Raw genomic sequence first — 13,134 nt, forward strand, 5'->3', positions numbered from 1 at the left:
TGATTGGGTACATGTGCCCTCAGGACAAAATGCAGAAACAAAATTTCTTGATACTTTAAATGACTGCTTCTTGGAGCAGCAGGTACAGGAACCCAGAAGGGGCAGGGGCAGCTCCAGGCACCAGCACTCCAAGCATGTGCCTGGGGTGGCAAGCCACGAGGGGTGGCCTGCTGGTCCCACGGTTTCAGCGGGAATTCAGCGGTCGGTACACCGAAGGCGCAGAACCGTGGAACCTCCCTCAGGAATGCTGCCGAATCTGCATTACCAGTGGACCTCCTGCTGGCGCGCTGCTGAAAGCCGCCTGACTGCCATGCTTAGGGCGGCAAAATACATAGAGCCACTCCTGACAAGGGGAGAGGAAATTCTCTGTTTAGTCCTGAGTGGAGCGTAGGATCTGGTCCAAGAGGTAACTATAACAAGACTGCTTGGAAATAGTGACCATAATATAATAACTTTTTTAACATTCCTGTGGTGGGAAGAACACCTCAGCAGCCCAACACTATAGCATTTAATTTCAGAAAGAGGAACTATGCAAAAATGAGAAGGTTAGTTAAACAGAAATTGAAAGATACTGTGACTAGAGTGAAAGTCCTGCAAGCTGCATGGACACTTTTCAAAGACACCATAATAAAGGCCCAACTTAAATGTATACCTCAAATTAAAAAACACAGTAAAAGACCTGAAAAAAGAGCCACCATGGCTTAACAACCATGTAAAAGAAGCAGTGAGAGATAAAAAGGCACCTTTTAAAAAGTCTAACGTCAGTACCGGGCAAATTAGTTGAAACAATAGTAAAGAATAAAATTGTCAGACACATAGAAGAACCTAAATTTTGAGATAAAAGTCAACATGGTTTCTGTAAAGGGAAATCATGTCTTACTAATCTATTAAAGTTCTCTGTTGGGGTCAACAATCATGTGGACAAGGGGGATCCAGTGGACATGGTGTACTTAGATTTCCAGAAAGCCTTTGACAAGATCCCTCACCAAAGGCTCTTACGTAAATGAAGTTGTTTTGGGATAAGAGGGAAGATCCTTTCATGGGCTGAGAATTGGTTAAAAGACAGGGAACAAAGGGTAGGAATAAATGGTAAATTTTCAGAATGGAGAGGGGTAAACTATTGGTGTTCCCCCAGGGCTGCCCGGGGAGTAGGGGGCAAGTGGGGCAATTTGACCAGGCCCTGCAGGGGCCGCCATGAGAATATAGTATTCTATAGTATTACAACTTTTTTTTATGGAAGCGGTCCCCGAAATTGCTTTGCCCAAGGCCACCTGAATCCAATGAGCAGCCCTGTGTTCCCCAAGGGTCAGTCTTAGGACCAATCCTATTCAACTTATTCATAAATGATCTGGAGAAAGGGGTAAACAGTGAGGTGGCAAAGTTTGCAGATGATACTAAACTGCTCAAGATAGTTAAGACCAAAGCAGACTGTGAAGAACTTCAAAAAGATCTCACAAAACTAAGTGATTGGGCAACAAAATGGCAAATGAAATTTAATGTGGATAAATGTAAAGTAATGCACATTGAAGTAATGCACATTGCAAAAAATTAACACCAACTATACCTATACAATAATGTTTGGGGCATAATTTAGCTAACAGCTATCAGGAAAGAGCTCTGCAGTCATCATGGATAGTGCTCTGGAAGATTGTCCACGCAGTATGCAGCAGCGTCATAAAAAGCAAACAGGATGGTTAGGATAATCATTAAAAGGGGATAGAAGAATAAGATGGAGAAATATATTAATTAGGCCTATCATAAAATTATGGTTACACCCACATCTTCAATACTGCGGACAGATGCCGGTCTTCTTCATATCAGAAAAGATATATCATGGGACATTAGAAAAGGTTCAGAGAAAGGGCCAGACGAACCTAAACTTTGTATTTAGGGGTTTGGCAGACTGTGCCCCCTTATGATGGTGAAAGATTAATAGAGGCTCAAGGACTTTTCAGCTTTGTGAAAAGAGGAGTACTAAGGGACGGAAATATGATAGAGCGTAGATCAAGATTCAGGGAGTGATTGTGCCGATGAAAGGTAGAATAAAAGGCAAAAGTTATTATTTTATTCCCATAATGCATAGAAATATTTACTTGTTCCCATAATATAAGAACTAGGGGCCACCAAATGAAATTAATGTGCAGCAGATTTAAAACAAATACAAGGAAGTTCTTCACACAGCTCACAGTCAACCTGTGGAACTCCTTGCCTCAGGAGGTTATGAAGGCTAGGACCATAACTGGGTTTAAAAGAGAACTAGATAAATTCATGGAAGTTAAGTTCATTAATGGCTATTAGCCAGGATGGGTAAGGAATGGTGTCCCTAGCCTCTGTTTGTCAGAGGGTGGAGATGGATGGCAGGAGAGAGATTGCTTGATCATTACCTGTTAGGTTCACTCCCTCTGGGGCACCTGGCATTGACCACTGTTGGTAGACAGGATACTAGGGTGGACGGACCTTTCGTCTGACCCAGTACGGCCGTTCTTATGAATGGTGAAGGTGCATGTGCAAGACACATGCAGAAACTTTATATATTTTGATCTTACAGATGTCCACAAGGTCAAAGTGTCACTTTCAACATGAAAAACACATCAGTTATGGATTCCTTTGTACGTTCCACAAGTGCAGAATACAAATTCAAAAGAGCTTGTCAGTATAAGTCATTCCTATGGAGTCTTCCTCTTCAAGTGAGTTTCTCATGTTGGAATGCATTTTTCACAAACATAAATTCTGCAGTCAGCCTAATCCTCCTGTTGATGCTGCTGGGCAATGGTAAAAGCTAGATCCCTGGGCATTACTCCCTTCCAGTATATAAAGTTTAGCATGTTGACATGTAATCAGTTAAGCATTGACACTCCAAGTAGACTGACATTGGAGCACAAAGCATTCCACCACCAATCGGTTTACACACTCTGGACTGGAAAATTTATGACCTGATTCAACAAAACACTTAATATGTACTCAGCTTTAAACATGTGCCAAAGTCTCATTGACCTCAATGGGATTCAAGCATGTGTTTAAGTGTGTTGCTGAATCAGGGCCCTAGAGAAGAATAGACAGGAAATATAGAGCTTTCTTTGGCCTTGTACACAGCTCTTTCTGACCACCACTTCTGAAGACAGATGACCAATATGTCATTGTCAAGCAGCACACACCTTGAATTTTAAATGATATTACAAATATAGGGCCTAATTCTTCTCTTATTTATACTCACAACCTGAAAGCCTCTGACTTATTTTAAAAATCAGATATGGAGTGATGGAATTGTAATTCTTCATTGGATTTTCTATTGTTCTCCACAAAGGAGAAAAATAACATGTTCAGTGATTGTTAATCATTGGTGTGTTTGTTGTAACTTATAAGTGATATACTGTAAATTATATTGTTGTTATATGAAATATAGTCTGTAATTTAGATTAACTAAAAATGTGAGTTCTACATATTTAAAATATTTCCATTGGGTACACCTTTTGGGGAAAAGAATTTCCCAGAAATCTACATAAAAGAAGACCCATCTGAAATTAATCTGGTATTCAAGCTATTACAGAGAGACTGTAAATGAGTCGGTGGAACAGGAAGAAGGGACTGTGCCTGGGGCATGATCTGTTTAAAGCTTGGGAAAGGGAAATAGGGAATCAGAGATGTGTTGGAAGGAAAGTCAAGGAGAAGGAAAATGGAAGGACAGGTTTAAGAGACAGGAGTATGGTCTATTTATTTTGTAGGGAAAAAAAGTCTGAAAGATGTGGGATAAATTAGGAAGTAAAACTTCCAAAGATTTTTATATATTTGGATAAGCTCTTATGCCTTTTGAAATTTAAGTGACCCAAATATCTGAGTCTTTTGAGGCTTACTTACCAGTAGTATTTGAAGTAGTTGAAAGCATGTTGGTATGGGTGAATAACGAGGGACACTTCTGTAGCTTAAAAATATACCAAGAAACTACCTAATTAGTAGGTATATTCTTAGGTTTCCATCTATCAGCTCAAGAGTAATGATTCGGCCAGATGACATCTTCACTTTACTTTCTGTTTTTTACCTTCACCACTTGGTTCAGTTTTTAACCTTTTTGTTCTATGTCATTCTTCACCATGTCTATCAAACATTCTCAATGTTCTTCCATGTCTAGTTCCTTTGCATTCTGGTATGTATCACCATTTTCTGTGTTCCTTCTTGACATGTGTCCAAGCCACAGCAATCAAATTTCTTGACTCCTGTGTAACAGACTTATTTCTTGTCCTAGCTAATTTCTTAACACTTCACTTTTTTATTTTCTGCAGTCTTGAAAATCTATTATTCCCCTCAGCCCATTCATTTCTGTGGTCAATATCTTTCATTCATTGGCTTTCCTCATCCTCCAACAATCGAATCTGTTCAGCAGTATTGGCTTGACAATTGTCTCATATACACTGACTTACATTTTTATTAGCAGAGATATAGGATATATTAATCTTCTAAATGGTATAGAGAAAAAAGTGAAATGGATCACTCAATGTAGAACAAATAAAGAAAAGCAAGTTCACTGACTCTAATTGAGCAGTATCAATAGTCAATGGCACTATTTGCGCAGAAAGATACTATGAACAGTAATACTATGAAGGAAATTAATTCTATACGCAAGGAGATGGATTTAGTTAATAGTCTTTTCCAGTCCATTATCAATGATCTATAATCTATATGAAATGAGTTATTGTGTTTGATATGGTTATTTTACAGTAAAAAAAACAAAAAACACCCTCCTGTAATCTCTTAGCATCCTATTCATGACCCAGGATCCCATTATGCTAGAGGCTGTACATGCCCAGTACAAAAAATAAAACAGCCCCTGCCCCGAAGAGCTGACCTAAGACCAGGTGATTGATTGTTTCCTTGTACTACTCCATCAGACAATATTAGTCAGCATGCTAGGCAGTGGTCTTGATACACCAATGGCCCAACTGTTGTCATGTTTTTCTGTAGTCAGCTTGGAAAAGGGGAATTTTGAAGGAAGATAATGAGGTAGCTTTGTGATCGTTATGAGGAGAGAGAGTGTGAGGGTCAGAGAAAATAGGAAAAAACACAAAGAAGCTTGTATGAAAATTTAGCAAGTGGGTGATGGAGGCTGTACTCATGGGCATATTGGTGGTGATGGTGGCGAGGTCAACATCTTGATAGTGGATGAGAGATGATAGGTTGTGAAGGGCTTTGAAAGTGAAGACAAGTAGCCTCGTTTGATGCAACAGAGAAAGGGGACCAGGAGAAGGGATGAAAAAAGAAAGGTGATATGGTCAAAGCATCAGGCTAGAAAAATATCTTTTCAGCTACAGTCTGAATGGATATGAATTGAGCAAGTTTGCATTTGTTAGGGCTGGAGAAAAAGATGCTGCAGTAACTGAGATATGAGATGAGAGCCTGGATAAGATTTTTAGCTGTAGTGGGTAGGAAAGGCCATATATATTAGAGATATCATGGAGAAAGAATTTATAAGATTTAGGCATAGCCCTGCATGTGAGGACCTAGACAGAAGTCTGAGGTGAATATGACACTCAGTTATATGGTCTGAATGAGAAGCAGGATGGTGTTGTTGTCCACAGTAATCGAGCAAGGAGGTAGCAGGAAGGAGATAGAGCTCTATTTTATTCATGCTGATCTTGAGCTGATAGTTAAACATCCACAATAAGATGTCAGAGACACAGGCTGAGATTTTAGTTTAAGTAGAAGGAGACAGGTATGGAGATAGATCTGAGAATCATTAGCATAGAGATGGAAGCTGATTTTGTGAGAAGGGAGGAGATTACTCATAAATAAGGGGTAGAAGGAGACAAGAAGGGAACAGGGACAGATCCCTGTGAAGACCCCACAGAAAGTTAAAGGGAGGAGCAGGAGGATCCTCTGAAGGACATGATAGAATCAGGGGAGATCAGAGTTACAGAAGCCAAGAGAGGACAAGTGTTCAAGGAGAAGAGCATGGTTGAGGTTCCTGAAGGCACAGGTTAAAGTTGAGGAGGAAGGAGTATTGGTTCTGAGATTGAGCTAAGAAGAGGTCATTAGAGCCTTTGAGAAGTATTTCCATAGAATTCAAGGGGAGGAGGCTGGATTGGAGAGGGTATAGGATGGAACTGGAGGAGAGGAACTCCAGACAGAGATTATGAACAGTGCCTTTAATGAGCTTAAAGATAAAAGGAAGAAGAAAGATGGGGTGGCACTTGGGTAGAAAGTGGAGTCAGGGGTGTATTTTTGTTTTTTGATATGGAGGAGACTAAAGTATGCTTGTATTAAGAGGGGAGAGAGCTAGAGGAGAGTAGGGAGTTAAGAAGAAGGGAGAGAATGACAATGAGTGTGAAGGAGATCAGGAGAGGAGACGGAATAGGGTCATTGAGGCAAGTGGAAGGATTTGAGTAGGAGAACAGATGAGAAACTTTTTTGTGACAGGGAAAGGGGTAAGGAAGGTGAACTGAGGGGAAGTGAAAGGTAACAGTATTTTGTCAATTTTCTCTTGGAAGAAGTTAGCAAGATTCTGTACAGAAAGACTAGTGAAGGCAGGAGGAGAGGGTTTGAGGAGTATGCCTTTCCATCACTTTTTACAGTTGGATCAGGGATGCTGGAACAATTTTTATAGTGAGGGTGCTGACCATGGAAACCATGTAATAACAAACACCAAATACTACTTCAAGTCAGGGGGTGCAACAGCACCCCCAGCATTTCTAGTTCCAGCATCACTAGTTGGATTGCAGGTGTGAGGCTCAATTGAGTTGGAGAAGTTTAACTAGGAAGATGGCAGAACTGAAGGAGAAGAAAATTAAATTGTAGTGGAGGAAGTCATCCTGGTCATGGGATTTCTGCCAGACGTGCTCTGCAGCATGAGAACAGAAACAGAGGAAGCAAATGTTGGGGATGTACTGGGATGGGAATTGGCAGGGTGGATCTTGTGATGGGACAGAGGGGCAAAAGAGTCAAGGGTCAAAGACAGTGACACATGAAGAAAGTCAACAATTGTCTTTCCTAATATGAACACAATGCATACTTCACTTCAATAAATTCTGCAATTTTCAATGTGTATTTCTGATGCAATTTAAGTGTTAAATAAACTTGGTCAAATAAACATTCAGTTCCTTTCTAATGAATTATAATTTTTTTTATTATTTTAAAATGCATATTAAATGCAGTTATTGTTTCCAGACAATGTGCATCTTGAATTATTTTTGTATCTGTGCTGAAAACAATAAAAAGAAGATCTCTGTGTAGCTCAATAGCTTGTCTCTCACCAACACCAGTTGGTCCAATAAAAGATAATACCGTGCCCAGTTTATCTTTCAGAAGGCAATTAATCATAGAATCAATCATAGAACTGGAAGGGATTTTGAGAGGTCACCGACCCCTGCACTCAGGGTAGGACTAAGTATTATCTAGACCAGGGGTTGGCAACCTCTGGCTTGCGGCTCGCCAGGGTAAGCACCCTGGTGGGCTGGGCCAGTTTGTTTACCTGCCGCGTTCGGCTGATCACGGCTCCCAGTGGCCACGGTTCGCTGTCCCAGGCCAATGGGGGCAGTGGGAAGTGGCGTAGACGAGAGATGTCTGGCCGTGGCTTCTCGCCAACCCCATTGGCCTGGGACAGTGAACTGTGGCCAGTGGGAGCCGTGGTCGGCTGAACTTTCCAAAACGGCAGGTAAACAAATTGGCCCAGCCAGCCAGGGTGCTTACTCTGGTGAGCTGCGTGCCAGAGGTTGCCGACCCCTGATCTAGACAATTCCTGAGAGGTGTTTGTCCAACCTGCTCTTAAAAATCCTCAATGATGGAGATTCCACAACCTCCCTAGGCAATTTATTCTAGTGCTGCTTAACCACTCTGAGAGTTAGGAAGTTTTTCCCAATGTCCAACCTAAACTGACCTTGCTGCAATTTAAGCCCATTGCTTCTTGTCCAATTCTCAGAGGTTAAGAACAATATTTTTTCTCCTTCCTCCTTGTAACGACCTTTTATGTACTTGAAAACTATTATCAAGTCCCCTCTCACTCTTCTCTTCTCCAGACTAAACAAACCCATTTTTTTCAATCTTTCCTCATAGGTCACGTTTTCTAGACCATTAATCATTTTTGTTGCTCTTCTCTGGACTTCCTCCAGTTTGTCCACATCTTTCCTGAAATGTGGTGCCCAGAACTGGACACAATACATCAGCTGAGGCCTAATCAGTGTGGAGTAGAGCGGAAGAATTACTTCTCGTGTCTTGCTTGCAACACTCCTGCTAATACATTCCAGAATGATGTTTGCTTTTTTGCAACAGCATTACACTATTGACTCAACACTTGGTATTTGTTTGCATCAACTGCCAAACCCATACTTTAATGATTTGAAATAATTATCCAAGGTAATGGTCTGCACATGTATCTTGGGGCCCAATTCTTCAAATCCTTACTCATTCTAAAGTTCTTATTCATGCAAGTAGTTGTGGTGATTCCTTTGGAACTTCTCAACTGAGTAAGGTAGGATCACGTCCCTTCACAATACTGTGTAGGCTCAGAATAAAAATGTCATTGAAATATACTGGTTTACAAAGTCAGATGAACAAATAAAATTTTATACAGAAATACTAGAGTGATACTGAGATAGCAACTAGCTTTGTCTGAAGATTGAGTTTAGAAAATTGGAAGGTTGGGTATAGAATAGGTATTAGCTTAGACATTAGTAACATTTATGCTGCTTTAATGAAATACCTTTCTCATTTTATCTTTTTTCTCTTCTAAGTTTCTGAAGGCAGCCAAAAAATGGGACAAGCTTTGAGGATGTCTTGTAATGGTTGTAGAAATTAATATGGAAGTGTTCTGAACAGCAACTTGAGCTTCTGCTTGTTTAAGCAGACTTCCTAATATCCCTGTAAGGTCCAGTTTTCAACAAATTTTTAAATTGACCTCTATTTGCATGCATGCAACTTTGCACACTGTCACTTGCTCGCAAACAACAGAAGTAGCATTAGTAGAACCCATTTGTGCTCATATGAAAATGTATTTTGAGTGAAAATTTTATTATTTGCATGAATCAGTGATAATGGGGAAAATAAAATAATAATTGTACATCCCAAAGATTGCAAAGTGCATGTTTTACCTAGACTAGTGGTACTTATCCTAGCATTCCCAGGGATTTATGTGGCCTTAAGCAAGTCACTTCACCTCTGTAAGCATCAGTTCCCCATCTATAAAATTGAAATAATTCTCCCTAAGGACGGTTGAGAAGCAAGTCAGTAAAGTATGTAAGGTGAGTAGATACTATTGTGATGAGAACCACAAGGACTCAGACAGAAATGGTAACCCTAAAATCAGCTAGGTTTCATCCCTGTCTTCCAGAGAGAAGAAAAGGACAGTTGGGGCCATATAGTTCCTCTTCCATTAAGAACTGATTTTCCACCGTGAGTTTTAGTGAACACCAAAATCTTTGGTGATGTCAGCAGAGCTCCTGGAATAAAGTTCATTTCTTAATTTGCACAATATAGTATAGGTCCTACCTAAACAGGTTTTTTTTTTCAGTAACAAATTGTCACTATGAAGAATCAATTTTAGGATCTACAGGACATTTCCTACTAGGCTGTCAAAATTTGAATTTAATTTCAAACAGGGGGATCAAAAGACTTGTGTTGCTTTAAATGTATTACTAAAATCTTCTGACTTCACTTCTGTCTTGGTTTAGTTTAAAGAAAACTTAAGATGTTATTTTTCCCCCTACTTCTTCACTTGACTTTTATTTAAAGAAGAGGAAGTATTTTTATTATCCAAAGGCAACAATTTTAAAGATGCTATGAGTCACAACCCTGCATGTTTCCCTGCTTAGAGTCTGCAGATATAGTCTGTAGACTGGTAGCTGGCTTATCTCTTATTCAAAGATAAGCACCAGGATAAGAATCACCTTAATCAGATAAAGTACAAGGGCTATTTCTTTAGGAAAATTGCTTTCTTCTTCGTCATAGTCACTTTAATCACAAGACACCCTGTTTTCCCATAACGATTGATATTGAGCATCATATAGTATTCTGGCAAGGAACCGAGATAACATTTAATTGACCATCTGGTAAATGTAGATAGCATTTGTTATAACACTTCTTTCAATAATTGTCCCATCAAAGCAACCATGTTGAAAATACTCATGCCTTATATCCAAGCTTTCATATACTATGTGGCATTTTAGATGTTAAATTATTCACACAGATCCCAGGGTATCCTACGTAGCTGTAGTAAAATATACAGCAAAGTGGGAATTATGCAGCAAAACAGAATAATTTAAGAACCTTAAATTTCACTTAAATAGTATTAAAAATGCACCACAAAGAGTAAATATAGATAATCCATATGTATTTATTTTGTAGTAAAGGAGTCACATTCTGGTTGAACTCTAGTGGAAGTGGAATCTTTTGGGCCTACATGGTGAGCCAGGGATCAGGAACTTGAGAAGCAGAAGAGGCTAAAATGTCTTGGGAAAGAAAGGTAGACAGTGACTGATTCTCATTGAATGAATCCCATTGAATTTCTTTCATATGGGGTTGCCATAAAGGCAAAATGACAGGAGGACAAGTTGAGAAAATAGAAGATGGCAGGAAAGTGGGGAATGATGCAGTGTAAACAGATTTATTCTGTATCTTTGGAAAAAGGAAACTATATTGCAATATTTGAATTATAAACAGAGTCCCAATTACAAGAGAGTATACATTTAGGAAGATCTTGTACATCTGTCACATATTTTTCTGATAGTTTAAACAAATTATTGTTGGTCACTAAACATTTGTGTGTGTGGGGTGTGTGTGAACAAGCATATACTAAACAGAGAGAATGAATTTCACATTGTGTTTTTATTAGTCCATTGCACCATTTTTAAAATGTGTCATTTTGAGATTTTTAATTATATGTTCTCATGTATTGATATAAGCAGCAAGAACAGCAACAGCAGTATTAGCAAGAGAAGCAAAAGTTGCGTCATGGTTCCCCAAAGAGGTAACTTCCCATTACTAAATTAAAGGTTAAAGATAGGGGGAAACAATTGCACAACCCTACGTACGTCACTGTGAATACACATGACAAATGGCAGTGCACATTTCACTTTTGTCCCTCTCTCAGACTAGACTAACTTCTATAAAGTCTTGATTCATTTCTCCAATAATCCACTTAGACTGCTATCCTGTGGCTGACAGTAATAACCAGTACCACATGCTTTAGGGGAAGGTGAGCCTCATAATGGACAACTATTAAATAATTTTTCCATACGTCTAATAATTTTTGTCCCTCTTCTTTGGCTGCCTCCTATTTCTGCTATATCTTTTTTGAGCTGGGGGGACCAGAACTGAAAAAATTCAATGGGAAGGACATACACTCAATTTACATAATAGCATTGTTATATTTTTCAGCTTTCTTTTGTATCCCACGCTTATTACAATCTAACATCTTGTTTGCTTTTTTGACGGCACCTGCATGGAGCAGAGGTTTTAATTGAGCTGTCGTCAATGATAGCCAGGTCTTTTCTTAAATAGCTACAGTTATTTAGGAATCCAGCAAAGTATTCAAATTATTCCTTCCTTAACAAGCATTTATGACTAAGGAATTTCAATGTTCAATGAAATTCAAAGGAGATGCTAACAAAACTTCCCAAGTAAGGTATTTAACTCTCAAAACTTAAAATAATTTGGCAAAGATGCTTTTACAAAAACGTATTTTCTCCCTTTAAATCTCGATGTGTTAATTCAGAATTCCTAGGGTCTAAAACATTGGGAAGGGCACAAGTATAATGTGCAGGCTCCTGAAATGCTGTACAAGTTCCCTTCTGTCTTATAGTTCTGCTAGCAAGTGGTAGTGCACTTGAATTATGATCTACAGTGACTATGCTATTTCAGACCAGACACATTCTAGCTATCTTGAGTGATTTCATATGCATGAAAGGGAAGTTGGTAGAACTATATGAAAGACTCTCTGACATACAATATATCAAGTACAGTATTTGGTGAATGTTGAAAGGGTCCTGCAAACTTTGACAAAAGGCACTGATTAATGAATATTGTCATATGGTCTATAGGAAATCACTTAATTGACAATGAAGAGACAATAGTTAAGTTTAGATGTATTTTCTCTGGTTGTCTTTACCATCCAGTCATAGGCTCAGTAACAAACATTGGTGGATATCACACATCATTGAAGAGCACCATCAGGCAAAGCCATAGCATTTCCAGTGCTTGTTGGCTTGACAGTAATAAAAAAAACATGTGTGCGCTTCAGTGGCCAAAGAAACCACTTGTTCATATTGCTGTAGCATTTCTTTGTCTTATGGCTCCTTGCTGGGTTTATTACAATCTCTTATGAAGTCATAGACTCATGGGTCAGAAGGGACCATTATGTTCATCTAGTCTGACCTCCTGCACAATGCAGGCCCTACAATCTTACCCATCCACCTCTATAACAAACCCCTAATCTATATAATAATTGGAGATATACCTATCTCCTAGAACTGGAAAGGACCTTGAGTCCAGTCCCCTGCCTTCAGTAGCAGGACCAACTACTGATTCTTGCCCCAGCCCCTAAGTGGTTCCCCTCAAGAATTGAACTCACAACCCTGGGTTTAGCAGGCCAATGCTCAAACCACTGAGCTATTCCTCCCCTCTTCATGACTCTATGAAACAGTCCTTTATTACAGTGAGTAGTCCCAATGAAGTCAATAGAACTTCTTAGAGTATTAAACTCTGTGGGCAGTAGTGTTTGGGGGATTGGGTCCTGAGACTGCAAGATTTTCAGGGCAGGGACTTTTGTTTGTTAAGTGCAATGCACATTTATGGTGCTAAAAATACAGATAAATACACTTATCTGAGTGTTTACTATTTAAGGGCAAGATTGTTGCTTCCCCTCTGTACTCCCAGGACACTGCAGGGGAAAAAGCAACCTCCATGAAGTCTGTACCTTCTGCACAGGTAGGTGGGCAGGGAAGGAGTGGGGAAATCTAACCCTGAGTGTTTTGTAAATTAACTCTGCAAACTACAGCATGAAATAGTAAAACATATAATGATGCTATCTCAATATCTGTGTGTGTTTTTCTGTAGCCCTTTCTTGAAGCACTGGTAGAAATAAACAAGACAGGTTTTGATTTGTAGATGTGATAGAATTTGTAAATAATTCAAATGCTCAGGAGGTGGCACTGT

The sequence above is a fragment of the Chelonoidis abingdonii genome, chromosome 5 (genome assembly GCF_003597395.2).
Source record: "Chelonoidis abingdonii isolate Lonesome George chromosome 5, CheloAbing_2.0, whole genome shotgun sequence".
NCBI classification, from domain to species: Eukaryota; Metazoa; Chordata; order Testudines; family Testudinidae; genus Chelonoidis; species Chelonoidis abingdonii.